The sequence below is a fragment of the Dipodomys merriami genome, unplaced genomic scaffold, assembly GCF_024711535.1.
Source record: "Dipodomys merriami isolate MVZ:Mamm:240054 unplaced genomic scaffold, mDipMer1.0.p SCAF_4, whole genome shotgun sequence".
Classification (NCBI taxonomy): Eukaryota; Metazoa; Chordata; class Mammalia; order Rodentia; family Heteromyidae; genus Dipodomys; species Dipodomys merriami.
Window position 1 is genome coordinate 56,519,671 of NW_027205603.1, and position 17,465 is coordinate 56,537,135.

Below are 17,465 nucleotides of genomic sequence, written 5' to 3' on the forward strand. Positions count from 1 at the left end.
CTCATTCCCTTGCTCATGTAACTGTAACCCCTCTGTACAATAAAAAAAAAAACTGTAAAAAAAGAAATATGAAATTCCAAACAAAGCATACTTTAAAACACATTTAGTTTTTCTCAATCAACAGAATGCCTCAAAAGAAAGGAATGTTTGTCAAGCTCCACTTCACCCAAAATATAAATCTTCTTTTGTTTCCTAACAGCTGAGCTCAATGTAACTTTCTCACAGTTGAAGAAGGGCTTATGAGGTCACCGAGTTCCACCCTGGAATGGAATGCCCACTTGTTGCTTGCTCAGGGATTTGATGATGCCAAATAGGCTTTGTGTTTGGTATAATCAGTCTGAAGTTTGTCCAGGCCTCTCCGTTCAGGCTGCCAACACTGGCAGCAACGTTTCCAGATAATTGACCTTGGTTCTGCTGACTTGGAGGACCAACTCCCAGAGTCAAACAGGACCTCTATTCACGCTGACTGGTATTCCTTCACTTTTCATTTTCCTCTCTTTTTGGGTGTGTGTGTGGGGGGAAGTGCTGCTCTGTTCATAGACTGAAATAAAAGAAGATTCATTGCTCTGTTCATAGACTGAAATAAAAGAAGATTCATGTGAACCAGGAAGCCAGTGTATATAGACAACCAAAATAAGATTTCAAAATTAAACAACTCTGCAAAGCCAAATATTTTCTTTTATCCTCACCTAAAATATTTTCTACTGGGAAGAGAAATAGGCTTGAAAAAATATTGTCAAGAAATGTACTTATTACCTTACTTATGCAACTGTGACCCCTCTGTACATCACCTTGACAATAAAAAATGAAAAAAAGAAAGAAAAAATATTGTTTCAGGTGTTAGAGATAAGAGGGTGTTTCAGACACTCTGACCATGAACACAATTTATTCAGTAGTAACTTATTTAAAGCTACTTTTGTTTTAATGTGCTGTTGACATTGGTACATTTGAGAAAAAGGCAAACACAAGTTAACATGAAAAGAAGTTAAACCTAGAGGTATAAGTAATGACAGTACCTATTACAAAGGAAATGTGACTATATATTTCCACTGACCAAACTTAACAAGCTATACAGAAGTTTCACACTTGAAACTCAATGTAAAAGGTTAATTGCCAGTAGATTATAATCTCTTTGTTCACATTTAAAGGCAGCACGCTATGCTGGGCTATGAAATAACGAAAATCTTCCCACAGACACTCTCAGAGTCAAGGCAGTGCCCTGGTCACCATCCAACAAGTGTTTCGATTTTGCAAGATCTGCAAGCACAGGTAACAAACCAATCTTCCCCACGTGCTTTGAAAGACAGCTCTGAAAGCCTTTGCCTTACTCATGGGGCATGTTTTCCTTTCATAACAGTGCATGTGCATTGTGATAATTTGCCAGACCAGAAAGATTATACCCTATTGTATTTCTAGGTCAGAGGTAGAATAACAAAGAAATATGGACTGATAAGACTATGAAGATAATGTTTCATCAAGAAGCTTTGGGGCCTTTATAGAAATGAGGAAATAATACATTCAGAATATTTAAGTACCTCTCTGAAATCAGCTAGTCAAAAGTGGTAAACTCAGTAATAACCACATTAAACATCATCACACTCTAACTTGAATATATGTGAAAAATACTACTTATTTCAGAGTGTGGAATCAATATTACTATATACAATACAGAGTGAAAATAGAAGAAGTTTCCTTAAACTTTGGGGTTTTTCATATCCATTTTTGAACAAGGGTTAAGAATCTGAAGATGCATAATACAACCTTGTCTACTAAAGCCAAAAGTAATTAGCTATCTAGATTTTGAAGCAAAATTCCTATTTGTTTCCCCCCCCCTTTTTTTTTTCATCAGTCATGGGACTTGAACTCGGGGCCTGGGCATTGTCCCTGAGCTCTTTTGCCCAAGGCTAGTGCTCTACCACTTTGAGCCACAGTTCCACTTCTGGTTTTCTAATGATTAATTGGAGATAAGAGTTTGACAGACTTCCTGTCCAGGCTGGCTTTGAATCACAATCCTCAGATCTCAGGCTTCTAAGTAGGGAAGATTACAGGCATGAGCCACTAGTGCCCAACTCTTTCCCTTTTAATGACTTTGGTGTTCAAAATTTCCAAATCACAAAACAAAGTGCAAACATTTTTGAGACTAAAAGAACAGATTTAAAATCAGAGTTGTCAGAAACAGTTACTTTCACTGCAAAATATAACTCAAGGGTATACATAGCAAAGTTAACGACTCCAGAGAGACCACTAGAATTTAGCAACTGAAAATTTCAGGGGAAAATTAAAGGCAAAATCTATTTTAGATAAGTCTGTATCCTTCATTCCCAGCAGTGAGCAGGTGGCATTTTAGTGATAACATGTCCTGCTAATTCTAGATCACCGAGGAGACGGGGAAAAAAAAAAGCTTATAAATGAAAAAGCAGCTGAGTTAATTTGCAGTGGTGTTTTCAGCCTGAAACGTTATATTCTTAGTAGTCAGCTAGTGATCTTGGAATAGAATAGATATATTTAATATTCTGACAAATATTTTCTATCTGTAGGGTTTCAAAATTACTAACATGGCCACAGCATGTGGTAACAGTGGAAAAGGTGAATAATTGAAGCTATTTTGTCCAACATGTGGTTTTCATTAATAAGGCAATGAAATATTGAATCAGCAATAAAGCAACACATACATGTAGAGAATCTAAAATAATTTTTTAATTAAAATTAAATTTACTTTTGCTCTTTACTGAAAAGGAAACAGCAAAATTGAGTCTCCAAGCACTAATAATAACATTTTGTACGTTTTTGCATTTTATTCCTACCGCATTTCCAAACATTTTGCCATTTTTACCTATATAATTGAAATCCTACCTTACACTTGTTTTGCATTGTGTGAGAGCTTATGATGCTTTAAATATAGACAGAAGTAGATCATATTTTAATTTTATGATTATAAGTATCAGTGTTGTGAACCTTTTTGTTTATGGAATTTTTACATTTATTGTTATTTATTCAGGGATGATTTCTGGCAACTGGATTATTGTTAACAAGAAGACCAAAAGCTACACATGAAGCCAGGCACTGATGGCTCAGACCTGTAATCCTAGCCACTCAAGAGGCTGAGATCTGAGAATCCACTCCAGGCAGGAAAGTCTATAGGACTTTTATTCCCAATTAACCACTAAAAAGTCAGAAGTGGAGCTGTGCCATGAGTGGTAGAACACCATCCTTGAGAAATAAAAAAGACAAATCCAATCTCTCAATTAAAGGTCCTAGTTCAAACATACACATACACACACACATACACACACACACACACACACACACACACACATACAAGGTATGTGTCATGTAAATCTTTTCTTATCATAGCCATAGTTCATGTTCTGTAATACACTAAAAATATTTTTACAGCTCTGAAATTGGAGCACAACCATGATATGTAATTCATGGACTCAGAAACAACTATATCCCAAGAAGTAACTGTTGTTGACCGTGTCCATGTAAACTCAGGGCTCACCTAGTGACAATAAGGGGATTACTGTAACCCTCCAAATTTCAGTCAGTCCTCAAGAAGAAATAAGACTTTATTGTGCTCTGAAAACCTTCTAATGATACCTTTTGAAATGATAATTTGCAGGTGGGGGAAGGCGATCAGTCATGGAGCCTGAACTCTGGGACTCTGGGCCTGGACGCTGTCCCTGAGCTCTTCAACTCAAGGCTAGCACTCTACCACTTGAGCCACAGCACCACATCCAGCTTTTTCTGCTTATGTGGTACTGAGGAATTGAACCCAGGGCCTCATTCATGCAAGGCAAACACTCTACCAATAAGCCACCTCCCCAGCCCTGGAATGATTTTTTTTTTAATTCACGTTTTAAAATTTAATTCAAGTATAATGGGTTTGGAGGAAGGAAAATAATACTTATACGCAATAGAAGAAATTGAATTGCATAGAAAAACATGGGCCAAGCACTCACTGGTGGCTCAAGCCTGTAATCCTTGCTACTCAGGACTCTGAGATCTGAAAACAGTACCTAGGCCCCTGAGTTGCAGCCCCATGATGAACCAAAAAAAAAAAAAAAAATACATGAACATAATTCAAAGTTATAACTACAGAGTTGGATTCTCAGTATAACGATGTTTGTTTGTATTTTGCTTTTCATACATGCACTAGAAGTACAAATAATAATAATCTGTATCTGGAAAAAAATCTAAACATTATTTTAAATGGTCACTCATCATTGTATCAAAATAAATGGTAGTTCTTTTTTCTTCCTTAGTGACAAAGAAAATGAAGGTACATCTTAAGGTTGAAAGATTAAAAATACACTAATCTGATTATTGCTTAAGGCATTTGAAAAACAACAGGTGCAAAAGTTCACTCTGATCTTGTTGCTTGCTTCAAAGGAAAAGATAGGATTCTCATGTGAAAGACACAATATCTTTATCCTCAAGGACAACCCAAGGCCAAGAGAATTCTATTCCGAAATCATGCCACAAAAATACCCATATCTTTTAAACCTCTGCACATAATTTATTTGCTCCTCTTCACAACTGATTTTTCTTTGTCTAATTTGGTATAAAAGCAACTGACTCTATCTGCCTCTTTGGACTGTCCTTTATGAAGATTTCATTGCCACAAAACCCTGTATTAAATACATTTATATGACTTTCTCCTATTCATCTCTCCATCAATTTTATTTATGGTGACAGAGGTAGAAGTAACCAGGACAGATTTTTTAAGTTAATAAAAGCTCATCATGTGCTATTTTTTGAATTTGTTTGTTTGTTTATGCTGGTACTGAGGCTTAAACTCAGGGCCTGGGTATTATTCCTTATCTTTTTTGTTCAAGGCTGACTCTCTACTACCTAGCCACAGCTGCACTTCTGGCTTTTAATTTTTTTTTCAGGTTAATTGGAGATAACAGTCTCATAAACTTTCCTGTATGGCTGGCTTCAAGTTGGCTTCAAACCGGGATCCTCAGACCTCAGCCTGGGTAGCTAGATTACAGCCATGAGCCACCATTGCTTACCTAGCTTGCTAAAGTACTTTTCAAAGGTATTCTATCAGTTTACAAACCAGCAATGTGTGATAGTATCCAGTTAAAAATTTGTTTTAAAAATCTATTAAAGACAAAAATATTAAAGACAGGGGCTGGGAAGGTGGCTCAGTGGTAGAGCGCTTGCCTTGCATGCCTGAGGCCCTGGGTTCGATTCCTCAGCACCACATAAGCAAAAAGAAAAAAGCCAGAAGTGGCGCTGTGGCTCAAGTGGTAGAGCGCTAGCCTTGAGCTGAAGAGCTCAGGGACAGCGCCCAGGGCCAGAGTTCAGGCCCCACGACCGGACCAAAAAAAAAATTTAAAAAAATATTAAAGACAAAATATCTTAAAGACAAAATAATAAGCTGAATGTAGTTCTTATGTACCTGTAATCTCAGTGCACAGAGGCTGGAGCAGGAGGATGGTGAATTTAACATTTGAACTACGTAGTAAAATCTGTCACAAAGAGCAACAACAACGAAAAGAAGCAAAATACTGAGTAGTTCACAACATAAGCTTTATGAAAACATTAACATTTATAAAAACTACTTGAAGATTAATGTTCACATATCTTTCACCTTATCCAAAAAGGTATTCAGTAAATATTTGTTGATAATAATATACTTCTTATTGCCCCGAGAGTAATTTAGAATACAGTACTACTATATTAATATTTTAACATTTAGTTATTTTAACACTTAAAATAGTCTTCTTTAAAAATTTAAAGGAAAACATCAAATAGATGTACTTTTTCATTCTTTATCATTAATCCATCCCAGTTTTTCTAAAATTATTCTTCTTTAACTGTCAAAGCAATAGTAGTTGATTCAAATGAAGATAAGCCATAACCAGGCATGATGATACATGCTTGCAATCCCACCACACATGATAGAAATCAGAGGATCCTAAGTTTGAGGCTAGCCTAGGTTATAGCAAGACATTGTCTCAAACAAACAAAACAATAACAGCAACAGAAAAGAGAAAGCCATACTTGGAAGTTCTGGAGAATAGGATAAATGGAGATACAGAATAATGGCTGGTAACATATGTGGCTCAGTGGCAGAGTGGTTGCCTAGCATTCATGAGGCCTCGGTTTGACCTCCAGCAATACAGACAAAAATCCAGAAAAAAAATTGCATTTGCTCTTACAACTTCATTCATAGTCACAGATATGTCTAGGCAAGTCTAAAAACATGTTTCTATGGCCAATAAACATATTTAAAAGTATATAACCTTATTAATGAATGGGAAACTAGATTTAAAGCAAACTATAATTTTTACTTTTTAGACAGGAAAAAAGGAAAACATCACAAGACAGAAATGAATGCTCCTTTAACGCCATTTAATGATAGGTAATATATTATCTATTAAAAGAAAAAATAAAAATCTCCATACCCTTTCACATAGCAGGTCCATATCTTAGAATCCCTCCAATAGAGTCACCTAAATGGGTAAGGATATGTATGTTGAAGAAAATGGGGATTTGGGGTGGGGGGGAGAAGGGGATCATGGTTGGTATTGAATCCATTGTCTCAATCTGGCAGCCCTACTAGTTTAATCTCCTGAGAAGCTGGGATACAGGCATGCTCCTCAATTACTAGCTCAGAATATTTCTAATAGTATTTTTGAAATCATAAAGAATTAGAGCAAATTCACATCAGAACAACTGAGGACTGATTAAATAAGTTATGGTACATTGTTTCAACAGCATACAACTCAGACTTTTAAAATCATGAAGTAAACATATAAGTAGTAGAAGGATATCTGTGTTAGGTATCATTGAATTTAAGCAAGTTGCAGATATTGTGTCAATCATGATACAGTTTTTTTTAGAAGAAATATGTCTGTAGTACAAACAGATGTGCAATAGGATAGGATAAATTATTCAATATGATAACATCTAAGAAGGTAAAGTTTCAGCACAAAATAGACGAAGAAACACAAATTTCATTCAGTAGATTTGATAATTTCCAACTTTTTCAATGGAATGATTTTTAAATAGTCCAGATCAGTCTGGAATTCACTATGTAACAAAGTTGACCTTGAATTTGAAATCTTCCTGCCTCAGCCTCCTGAGTGCTACAATTACAGGCTTAAATTAAAAATATTTTAAGTCAAAAGGTGATAAACATTCTTAATGTGACAGAAGAATATTCCTAAGACAATTTGATACAAGAAAATATCAAGGAGATGTACAAATTAAGCATAATTGGAAACGATTCAAATCCAGTTATTTTGTAAATGAAAACCCAATATAAAACTGGAAGTATGCTACCTTTTACTTACTCAATTTTAATCAGAATCATTGAATCATGATATACTTATAGCAAAATTAAACTGGTTTTAAATGCAACAAGTTTTTACAAGCTGTGGACACAACAACAAACATTTTGTTTTAAGGCTCAACTTATGAGATCAAGAGCTGATCATCCTTTCAGGCATATGTACACTTTAATAGAAGTCTGTTCAAATGTGCTATACTAAAGAGATAAAATACTTAGCAAATTCAATTTCTTATTATGTTTCTACTGCTATCACAGCATTTTATATAAACATAACTTCCCCTGTGCTATGCCCTTGTCACTCATGAAAGCAAGATAAGCATGAATGAGTCAGCCTCCACAATCTACACTTATACCCAGATTCCAGAAAATAAATTATCTACTGGAATTCCCATTCATCTCCCGCCTACTGGTTCCCAATTTAATTGCGCATGCCAATTCTCTGTGCTCAGGTGTCTTGATTTCAGTAACCTTTGCTTAATAACTTACTTGGCTCCTTTCAATCTTAGTTAATCTATAAACTCTCTTTTTTGTTTGTTGTGTTGCCTTGGTGCAATTCTACAGTATTCAGCTTTGCATAGTTCATTGGTATTTGCATTTTCTACTCCAGCATAACCTCTTAGAATAAACTGCAAATCTCCAACATAGTATTACTGTAAATAGACATTTTATGTGTGTGGGTGGGTGAGTGGGTGGCATGAGGGGAGGGGGCTTGAACTAAGGGTCTGCTCACTGTCCCTGAACTGTTTTAGATCAAAGCTAGTCCTCAACCACTTGAGCCACAGCTCCATTTCTGGCTTTTTGGTGGTTAATTGGAGGTAAAAGTCTCACAGACTTTCCTGTCTGGGCTGGCTTTGAGCCACCATCCTCATATCTGAGCCTCCTGAGTAGCTAGGATTACAAGTGTGAGCCACCAGTGCCCAGCTTTCAGTAAATATTTGAAGGAATCAAAGTAATTTTTTTTACTATTTACTATTTTACATCTTTACTGCTGTGACATTACTTTTATGTGTATACATTGCTTCTATTCCTCCTTCCTTTCTTGCTTCCACAATTTACCACCACATTTAGGCTTAATCCATGGCCCAGGAGGGAGCCTAGCAGTGAAAATGTAATAGCCAGAGAAACTGTAATAGCAGTCATTGACTTCAAACAACTACAACAAAAACAAACAAAAGCAGAGAGGCAGATCATAAACCCAAAACAGCTAAACTTTTATTACAGCACCTCAGTCACTTTTTTTTAAGTCCAGCTTAGACCAGGACCATACAGTAAAGGATGTCCAGCTCAGTGTTCATCTCTCCAGTTTAATCCTAAAACATGAACTCTAAAAAGGCAGGGAAAAAATTCAACACTGAGTTCCATTACTAGCAAAAATATTGACTTGTCATCTTTCAAAGGTCATCTCAAAACTGAAGAGCCTGCTACTTAAAACACACAAGATTTGTTGTCTCGTGTTATTTCTCACAATCAACTTTCTAAAATATGTGAGTTAAGAGAAGAAAAACAGGTGAATTGAGATAACAAAAAGTAGTTCTGCCATATATGACTGGGCAAGACTAAAACCAATGTTTTTTAGTATACAGAAGCTTAGAGGGTAGTCCTTGGAAGCTGGAGTCTACATTTAAACCTTTATGAGCTATGTGATCTTGAGTAAATTATGTTATTTCCCCACATTATATCCTGAGCTATATACTTTTGCCATACATATGAATGAGGAATTGGTTCTAAAACCCTTGCAAGCAACAAATATGGTTCTTAAATACTCTCTCAATTTTTTTCTATCTGGTGTTTCTATAATCTACATTTTCAAATCAGCTTTTCTTAACAAATCCTCTGTAAAAAGTAAGATAACTTCACAATCTGAAGTTCTTTAACTTATTTCAAGTTGATTGATTCTAGATAAAGAATTTCCTGTTCTAGTAAGAAGCCAATTACCTTACATGAACTCCCTACTTGGAACAGTATCCAGCCCAATGTTTATTAGAATGTGAATGTGTGGTATCCACTAGAATACAGTACATTTTTCTGAAAATTTTTCTGCTAGACCATGGAGAGGAAAGAGCTGTCAAAGAAATAAGGCCATGCATGCATGATCTTCTAGCTTTCTCCACAGAAAACAGGATTTGATACAAAAAGACTTCATTGCTGATATGGTATAGTCTCTAAATTGATAACACACACACCAGTGTAAAAATGAGTTTCATTTATTTAAATATTTAAATTACTAAATCTTATGTTTTGCACCTAATGTTCAACAAGAAGGTAGTTAAATATGTTAAAATACAAAAATGCATGTGTACTCATAGGAAACAAAATAGTTTTTTAAAGAATACTTAATGAGGAAATAGAGCTGTGGCTCAATTGGTAGAACACTTGCCTTGAGCTGAAGAGCTCAGGGACAGGACCCAGGCCCAGAGTTCAAGCCCCACAACTGACAAAAAAAATTAATGAAAGAAGAATTTTAAGGTATAAATATATATATTCATACTAAATATATTCATACTATTTATATATTTATATAGGTAAGCATATTTATTATAGAAAGGAATAAATAAAATATTAATGGTGGTTATATTTAAAGGTATGATTCTCTGTTTCAAGAACTGGTATTATGACTGTACAAACTTGTTCTATTTTTATTGTATTGGTGACTAATAAGAGGAATGAGTTGAATGGACCCTTATATAGGGAATCCCATTCTGATAAAAAAATTTATATTCAGAACCAAAAAGGAAATAACTCATAATTTAATGATATGAAAGCAAAAACTCTGATAAAGTAATGGGCAAAAGGTTTGAAAAAGTACTTAACTAAAGAAGATAATAAGTGCAAGCCATCAAAATGTCATTCAACTGTATCATGAAAAGACTTAAAACCACAATGAGATGCCGTTACATAGCACCGGTTATCTAAAATTTAAAAGATTGGCAACACTAAGTGTTGGTGAGGAAAATGAGCAACCAAAACTCTCGTGCATTTCATATAGGGATACCAAAAGTAGAGGTTGGATGTGTCTTATAAGTCTACTCTTGCCTTATGGTTCAACAATTCCATTACTAGGTATTTCCTCAAGTAAATTAAAACATGCCTATACAAAGTACTGTACATTCAGAGTTTTGTTTTTAAATTTTTACTCATGCAATCTCAACTCTAATACCTACTAACTGTTAATAAATTATATTAGTCCATATAATGGCATTCTCCTCTAACAAATGAAAGGTCATCCCAGAGAGAAAATAACAAACACCAAGGTTCAAGATAAGAAATAGCTTGATGTATTGATGTAATTACTGGTATTTGGAGTGGGTTGGGGGGCATGGGAGAGTGTATCTTGATGATTTTGTTATCAGGCAAATTATACATTTTGTATACTACACTGAGACTTAAGATTTAGATTCTCAGTGAATTCATTTTCTACAATTAGATTTAGGCTAGAAAAGTCCAACAGGTACTGAGATAAACTAAATGGGAAATATGTGTTCATAATGAAATGGTATAGATGAAATGGTATAGTCTCAAGGTATTATAACCTATGCAGGAGGTTAAAACAGGGAAATGAACAGTTTTATTTATTAAAATTATGCAGGGTATGTGATTTAAACATATAGGACAGATGAAAGGCACAAGATTGTTGCTAAGTAATTTCTGTGTATTTGCATGCGACGTTACAGTTCCAGATGAGCATATTATCAAAGCCAAAGAAGAAGTGATTATCTTGACATTATTATAAAAAGTATAATACTCTTTCAAGTGATGAAAGGATAAAAGAGCACAAAATTTTCTTCTATCAACAGGATAAATACATTTTAATTCTATTTTACTCCAGGTGTTGGCTCTACTGTATATCTTCATAAGAAGAAGCCAAGAAATGTATCACTTAAATAAGCCCAAGTGTTTATAAACTATTCTTCAATACATTAAAGAAAAAGGAAAAGGAAAATCCTTATTGAACAAAGCCTATCAAGACGCTTTGTCCTACAAGGGCCCAGATAGAAATATAAAGTAGGAAGAAACACATGGTCATCAGGACATTTTTGGAAGCAAAAAAAAAACAGAGGAGAGAAAAGGTGCAGTCAAGACAAAGTTCCAATGAAAGCAGGATACAACAATACAACACAATACAACAACTAGTGTCTCTTTTTAAATCAAGTTTCTCCAGAGAACTAGAGGACCCAATCATAGCAGAAGGATAGGATCTTCGTGTAAAGGAATCAACAACGATGAAGGGATGGAAGACTAACTGTAAGACAATGAATTGGCTCCAATAGGTTGTAATTTCTTTTCTGAGCTTATAACCCACTTCATTTGTGGCATACTTAGCACATTCAGCTTGTCCACCTTGTGTTCTAATTCTGGCAATAAGTTTCTATTGCAGGCCCAAACTGTACTTATTGATCTAAGTCAGATTTAAAAGCAGATATTTTATTCCATGTGTCAATGTCATTTGCAGTTTTCTGATACTTCATTCTATAACCATCTACACTTTTGCTGGTTCTACATCTTATGCAATAGAATCCTGATTTTGAATAGCAAAAATTAGTTGTATGTTCTATTACCAAAGTAGTTTTAATAGCTGTAATTAGACACCACGCAATAATAAAATGTTAAGTATTATACATATCAGAAGTGAATTAAAGTCCAGAGAGAAAAGATTTTACATTGTTGTGACTTGCCTTCATAGGAACTATCTAGATATGATAAAACTTTAGAAATCACATACCATTAGACAAAATTTAGTCAGTTGTCTCAAGGTGAAAAGAAATGAAAATTTCTTTTCTTTTTTTTTTGCTATAAATGGAATTATAATGATAAGGAAATAATTACGCCCAATTTAAGAAGCATTGAAATAATGACTTAAAGACATATCTTAAAGAAATCAATACATTTTAAATTAACAAATGAGAAAAGGATGATGAAATCTTCCTTTTTGAAAGACAAACACACAGAACACACATGACAGTAGAATATTGGGAAATCCTTCCTGTCGAACTGAAAACTGATAGGACAATTTCTAGACCACAGAAATAAAGAAGGAACAGAAAATAGTGTGCAGCAATGAATGAGGAAGAACCAAAATTGAAATAGCTGACATAGGAGGGTCTTCAGTGAACTTGCTACTCCAGTTCCCCGATTTCAATGATAAATTATAACAGCCTCCTAATTACTGGACCTTTGAAAATCAGATATTTTGCTTAGTAGTAGGAGGTCTGAATACTAATAAATGTGGACAAAGAATGTCCTATCCAAAAGGTCTAATTATCCTTTAAAAAAAAAAAAGGGAGCAGAAGTAATAAGGGGCTTATCATTCCATGAAATTGAAAAAGCTCTGCCTAGGAAACAAGGAAGGTTGTCTTTTATCTGGGGTTTTTTGTTTGTTTGTTTTTTGTTTTGTCAGTCGTGGGGCTTGAACTCTGGGCCTGGACGTTGTTCCTCAGCTCTTCAGCTCAAGGAGCGCTCTACCTCGAGCCACAGCGCCACTTCCGGTTTTCTAGTGGTTTATTGGAGATCAGAGTCTCACGGACTTTTCTGCCCAGGCTGGCTTTGAACCCTGATCCTCAGATCTCAGCCTCCTGAGTAGCTAGGATTACAGGCGTGAGCCACTGGCACCCAGCTCTATCTAGGTTCTTAAATGGAGTCTGAATTCATTCTGTTTAGCTCAAATGATCCTAAACTGAGATATTTGCATTACAACTGCCCATGATGTGGCAAAACTACTCAGTCTAGACAGAAGCAAATATGAAACTGGTTAAGATTTTATATCCTAAAAACATAGCACACATCTCCAGATCAACTTTTTCCTAATGATGAATTTACAGTCAGAAATTATGATCTGCTTGAGGAAGTGAGTCACTGTGAGAAAGCATTAACAAACCCAACAAATAGAATTTATATCTTGACTAGAAAAAAGGGATAGTCTAGTCATTAAAGATACTTTGCAATAAGATAGTAATGTATGTCATAATGAAAAAAAAAAGAAAGTACTTTATATAAGAGCAGGAAAATTTGCAAAAACTTCAGGTGGAACTTTTGTAAGTAAAATATATATTTATGAATCAAAAGATAGCAAATAGAGCTCAAATCTGTTTATTAGTTTACCTAAAGCTATGGTGTTTTATATTATTTAACTCTACAACTTAAGTCTTATATACATAGCTTTTTTTAAAACATGAAAGATTAATATTAATATTTACCCATGAAAGGGAACATTGAAAGCTGGATATTCTGCTTTCCCTGCTTTTTTGGAAGTTTATCCCCAACTCTCAACTTTGCACCCTGAATGCTACATTACATTTTGGTTTTTTGGTCGGACACTGGAATTCAAACTCTGTACCTGCTGCTTTCACTCACTGGCAATCTATCAACTGTGCCATTACTCCAATCCTACCACATTATATTTCTAACACACTTAGTACTAAGTTTTCATTGATTTCTACTATGATTCATAAATTTATATGCATATAAACATATTCCATGACAATCCTAACAGGGATGGTGAATGGCCAGCCTTCAGGTTGGGTAAAATTCAGAAAGTCTTTTGGCATATTGAAAGAGGGAGATTAGATTTGGTCAGATCTGGCCAGTGCCATCTTGGCCACATGGTACATGGTAGGGTCTGGCATCTTGTCTTCATGTTGGTGAAGCCCAGGCCTCCTAGCTATGGGCATGCCTAAATCCCTGGAGGCAGGGGCATGGCAGTCTGTGCCTGAGACTGGGAGTTTCCTGTAACCCTGTGCCCTGACCTGACCCTATTTAGGCTCAGACCAACACAGGTGCCAGGATGACATGCCACATGTTTCCGTGTTTGTGTCCCTTCTCCAGTCACCATGGCATTCCAATTCAGCTCTCCACTGGAGTTGACTTGGTTTGTTGGTATTGTTTTTGTTCTTTCCTCTCCAGCCTTCACGGCTCAATTTCCTAAGAGCATTAAGTGTATTTGCTGGCTGCTGGTCTTTTGAGACAGGAGTCTACGATATTGTCGCTAGCCTTTAAATAAAGACTCCAAAATTCAACCTCTCTAAATGTGGCTTCTCTGTTTTCTCACCTTACAACAATACTATATCTGGGATTTATTTTAAAAATCTCCTTTTAGATTAAGAACAAAGAAAAATAAATATTCTAATAATACTATATACCTAATAATAGTATTACATACATACACACAAGTTGCCTTATTATAAAACAGTAATTTTAAATGCCTTGAGTGTCAAGTAAACAATTATTTTACCATGGAAACATATTTAGATAAATTACATAACTGGAAACTCAAGCAACTTTCCAAATGATTATTTCTGGTGTACTTGGTAATTGCAGTGCTTTCTTTATCTTCTACAGGAACGAAATGGAACACAGCAGGAATGTCAAATAGGAGAACACTAAAGTCATTATTACCCAAGTACCTCTTTTGAATTACATTAGTAATATGAAAGAACTTCATTACAATATTTCCATCCATACATATAGTGTACTTAGAAATCATCCCCTCCACCATATCCCCACTTGTCCCCTCTTGCTGAGTACTGAAATGGCGAGACTGGATCTAACCTACACCATCTTGGCAACATGGTGGATGATAGAGTATTGAGTTTAACTGGCACCATCTTGTCTTTATGTTAGAAGTAGACAAGTCCAAACTTCCAGGTGATGCATGTGCCTGAATTTCTAGAGGCAGGGACAGGGACTTGGACAAAAGGTTACCTGCCAGTCTTAGATCATGATCTCTCAAGCTCCCTGTGGCACTGCCCCCTGACCTGACCCTATTTAAGTACAGACCAGCTCAGGTGCCATTACAACATGCCTCCTGTTCCAGTGACTCCTGGTTCTTGGCTCTCTTTTGGTTATGATGGTGTCTCACTTCAACTCTCCATTGGGGTTGATGTGGTTTGTTGGTATTGTTTTTCTGTTTTTTTCTTTGCTTTACTACTGTCATGGCTCAGTTTTCTAACAGTGTTAAGTGTATTCGAGGGGCTGTATGTTTTTGAGACAAAAGTCCACCTGCAGGTGCCAGCTTTTCAATAAAAACTCCCAATCCAACCTCTCAAAATGTGGCTTCTTAGTTTCTTGCTGTATAACAGTACCTCTTGAGACTTACATACAAGAAGCTAAGTAACAATGAATAAATATACTATACATACAAAAGGACTGCTGTCATAATTCTGTTATTGATTGACAATATTAGTGTTAGAACTAAAACTTATCTTAAGAATAGTGAATTAAAATACACTTATAAGAAAAGCAATTATCTGTAAATTTACGCAATGATTTTACTTAGTGTTGTAATTCTGAAATCTGAAGCTTCTGGACTAAAATGTGAGAAATGGGTTCCTTTCCAAAAGTTCTTTGTCATACATCTTCACATTTTCCCTGGATTATGGACAAATAAGCATTGAAGAAGATTAGATAGAAAAGTTGTCTACAGTTGCATTAATTCTAGGCTTATTTTTGCAGATTAAGTGAATTAAGGAGAGGTAATGTACTTTAGGACACTGATTGGAGAGGCTTTACAGCACCAACCATATAGCTAAATGTAAATTTTAAAAAGCTGAAACTATCAATTTTTTCTCTAGTAAATATGCACAATAACTTGGCTAATAGAGACATAATGTCATCATCTAAATCGGATATTATTGTGGACTAAATTAGCATTTGTTATAGACTCTAAGATGAGCACATCCATCTAAATTAATGAATTGGACTGATTAACTACATATTCTTCTGAGACAGTAAAAATTCTACAAAAGACAGGAAAATTCATTCATATGAAACCAAGAGGCTGAATGCACAAATGGAAAAAGGCTAGACCTCAAATAAAAATAGAACTTTGAAGCTGGGGAGGTTGGGAGGGAAGGGATGGTAGGGGAAAAACAAAGGAGGGGGTAACAATGCTTGATAGGAAATGTACTCATTACCTTGCTCATGTAACTGTAACTCCTCTGTACAATATCTTTTTTTTTTTTTGGGTGGGGGGGCCCGGTCGTGGGGCCTGAACTCTGGGCCTGGGCACTGTCCCTCAGCTCTTCAGCTCAAGGCTAGCGCTCTACCACTTGAGCCATAGCGCCACTTCCGGCTTTTTCTTTTTGCTTATGTGGTGCTGAGGAATCGAACCCAGGGCCTCAGGCATGCAAGGCAAGCGCTCTACCACTGAGCCACCTTCCCAGCCCTGTACAATATCTTTACAATAAAAATATATATAAAAATAGAACCTTGATTAACCACTTAACAACCTGCCCAGAAAACTAACCCCTTTTTTATTTATAATAACAATTAGAAAGTTAGCCTGCTATAAATCAGTCTTGCAGAAAGCTAGATTGCTATCTTTAGTGACAATCCAGGAAGCTAAACATTAACTTCTGTAATAATCAGTAGATACCTGACTAGTAATTGACAGCTTCCCTATTTTTTTCCCCATTTCCACCTTAGCACTAAGGTACAAAAACTCAGTGACTGATTCTCTTTTTGTTAAACTGTCCACAACTTCCCCATTTCAACAGTCTCTAACCAGGGCACATCTGTAGCTTTTCAATGCTCCTGTCTATCTCTGAGTCTCTACCAAAATGCAAGTTATAGGCACTGACTCCTTTGCAGTATTTTTCTTATTTAGTGAAATGTCTTGACTGATTTTCCACAAGTAAACCTTTATAACACCAAGTACTGTGAAGATTAGCCCTTCATTAAAAGCTGATAACAATTACTAATACCTGACACGTTTCTCACATAGTTATCTAATTTGTCATCACAATAATTATAAAAACGCGCTTACTGAAATTGGCACCAAAATTCTATTCATTATAGACAGAGTCTGAAGCTGAGATGTACGGAGCTTCTTGACACTCAATAAGTAGAGGAAGCTAGGAGGAGGGCAGAGAATCAGTGGGAAACAGGGGTAAAAATACAACAGAGTGGGGCTGGGAAGGTAGCTCAGTGGTAGAGTGCTTGACTTGCATGCAGCCCTGGGTTCAATTCCTCAGCACCACATAAGCAGAAAAAGGCAGAAGTGGTTCTGTGGCTCTAGTGGTAGAGCGTTAGCCTTGAGCTGAAGAGTTGAGGGACATTGCCCAGGCCCAGAGTTCAGGCCCCAGGACCGACAAAAAAATAGGATGTAAATTACAACAGAGGGGCCCATCAGTTGCACTGAACATTGATGAAAAAGAACTAAGCA

General features: G+C 35.9%; 1 long non-coding RNA gene across 3 annotated transcripts; it reads left to right on the forward strand.

Moving 5' to 3' along the window:
- Window positions 1-308: 308 nt before the first annotated feature.
- LOC138806281 (uncharacterized) lies at window positions 309-15,301 on the forward strand. 3 transcript variants are annotated; one of them, XR_011365763.1, is made up of 4 exons: window positions 309-469; window positions 1,195-1,269; window positions 11,136-11,551; window positions 14,642-15,301. It is a non-coding gene; the product is annotated as an uncharacterized lncRNA (long non-coding RNA). The 3 variants fall into 3 exon arrangements; XR_011365762.1 differs by lacking the exon at window positions 14,642-15,301 and having other exon boundaries at window positions 1,149-1,269; window positions 11,136-11,816; XR_011365761.1 differs by lacking the exon at window positions 14,642-15,301 and having other exon boundaries at window positions 11,136-11,814.
- The last annotated feature ends 2,164 nt before the right edge of the window (window positions 15,302-17,465 follow it).